This window comes from Dreissena polymorpha, chromosome 2, assembly GCF_020536995.1.
Source record: "Dreissena polymorpha isolate Duluth1 chromosome 2, UMN_Dpol_1.0, whole genome shotgun sequence".
NCBI lineage: Eukaryota > Metazoa > Mollusca > Bivalvia > Myida > Dreissenidae > Dreissena > Dreissena polymorpha.
This window is the reverse complement of record NC_068356.1, coordinates 138,374,503-138,376,881: the sequence shown is the minus strand read 5'-3', so window position 1 is coordinate 138,376,881 and position 2,379 is coordinate 138,374,503. Positions and strand designations below refer to the sequence as shown.

The window sequence follows — 2,379 nt, the reverse complement described above, 5'->3', positions numbered from 1 at the left end:
TTAATATCATACATCCTTCAACCTTTTTTACTTCATCGACTTGGCTTAAATATTCTTTATGTACAACACAATAATAAGTGCGTATTGAACGGTTACAAGTTCAAACAAGATAAGCCGATTATGTATCATTTTACAAAACAATCAATTAAAATATATTATCAATATGCACACAACATAGTCAGATTTGATCAAGTAAAAAAAATGGAAACATTTCATACATAATGAGAGTTAAAGACAAAACCCAATTATGTATCATTTGCTAGTGTTATTAAATAACAAAGTTTCAACTTTGGATTTACAATCAGAGTGCAGATTACACAAATTATCAATTCAAATTTATGACCAATATGCACACAACATAGTAAGATTTCATCAAGTAAACAAACTTTGCACATTTCATAATTATGTTATGATAGTTAAAGACAAAACCCCACTATGTTTCATTTGCTAGTGTTGTTAAATAAGAAAGTTTGGATTTACAATCAGAGTGCAGTTTGCAATTATTATTAAATTACATTTATGATCACTATGCACACAACAGAGTACGATTTAATCAAGTAGACAAACTTTGCACATTTCATAAATTATGTAATGAGAGTTAAGGACAAAACCCCATTATGGGTCATTTGCTTGTGTTGTTAAATAACAACGTTTTGGTTTACAGTAAGAGTGCAGTTTACAAATACAATCAATTTAAATTTATAATCAATACGCAAACAACATAGTAAGATTTGATCAAGTAAACAAACTTTGCACATTTCATATATAATGAGAGTTAAAGACAGTTATTTTTGTTAATCATGTTATTACGAATTACATATTTCTCTTATAACTGTCCAATACAGTTACATCACTTAAGACACATTATTAAAGCACGTACAGTTATATAACTTAAGACACATTATTAAAAATGTTAAACATGACGAAATGAACAATACACCGCAACACAATATTGGATAACACAACTGATTATTTATTTGACCAATCAATTAATTAATTATTTAGATAATCAATTAATCTTCCAAGCAGTAATGCATTGAAGCAGGAGAGAGCAGAAGAATTTGTTTTATTTATTTGGATCAGAAAATAACATATATATAGGCTTAATAAGGCATTTTGTGCATGTGTTCTCTAGAATGTGACATTATGTCACACTGTGTGACATTATGTCACATACTTGAGAACACGTGCAAAAAAATCATTATAAGCTTTCAATTCAAACATCAAATTATCCGAATACTGCTTTGTAGCAATAACTGAAAGACTGGAACTAATTTTTTCAAGGAAGAGGTTTCTCTCCTGATTCAATGCATTACTTCTCACAGCCTCTTCAAGAAGTTTCTTTTGAATTTCAAGCAGTTCTGCAGAACATTGGCATGCTGAAAATAGAGATGTAAAACACATTCAAATTTGAGCACAGAGTATAGATTTTAGATCTACCGGTATTGACATAATTTGATTTCCAATAATATAATTTTCAATGTAAAATGTAATAATTTTATTAACAGGGTGTTTTACAATTTGCACCATGTATGATGAATTCACAAGTTTATGTATTACAAGGCATACATTTGTATTGGTTATCAAAATATTATCCCTTTATTTATTCTTAATTATGTTCTATGTAATATTTTAACATAATTGTTTCTTTTTTTTGGTTGTTTTTGTTTATTGTACTGGCTTAATTGATGATTCTATTGATCAATGTAAATAAAATAATGTACTTACATTCAACACTGGTCTTCTGCTTTTTTTCTTTGGTTTGGATACTACCTCTATGAAACAAAGAAGCATTTGTATGAACATCATTGTTTTAACATAAACATTTGAAGACATAGCAATAAGAAGTTATACTTTGTTTCATGATAATATGCAATCAATCCTATGTGACAATTGTCACATTCAACGACATTTCTGAGCATTTAATTGTATGACAGACATAGTCGGCATTTCAACAAGTACATAGTGAGGTAATTGACCTATTATTCCCAAAAGAACCTGTATACATTTGTAAAGGGGGGCTATTGGTGGGCACATATGAGGTAATATGATTAATAACATTAGATAGCGCCTTAACCGACAGAGCTTTTTTGCTTAATAGGTATAAAACGTCAAAAATAAAAAAATTGACCTCAAAAGGAAAACAAGAAAAGGGCCAAACAATTAATAAAATGAATATTATCTCCATATTTCTAAATATTTTTTTCACATGAGATATTGATAAAATACTTGATGGGAAGTTATTAACATTTAACTTAAATGTTAAAACATAACAAAACAAATAAACTGATCAATACCTTCATCTGCAACAGCTTGTGACTCGAGATCAGTTTGTGAAGCTGTAAATCTGGCATTTTCAGGATTTATTGCAATATGGAA

The 2,379-nt window shown here is 28.7% G+C and overlaps 1 long non-coding RNA gene across 1 annotated transcript; it reads right to left on the bottom strand.

Annotated features, from left to right (window-relative positions):
* Positions 1 to 1,088: 1,088 nt before the first annotated feature.
* LOC127869176 (uncharacterized) lies at positions 1,089 to 2,379 on the bottom strand. The gene is made up of 3 exons (XR_008044458.1): positions 2,298 to 2,379; positions 1,729 to 1,775; positions 1,089 to 1,379 (listed from the first exon to the last, which is right to left on the bottom strand). It is a non-coding gene; the product is annotated as an uncharacterized LOC127869176 (long non-coding RNA).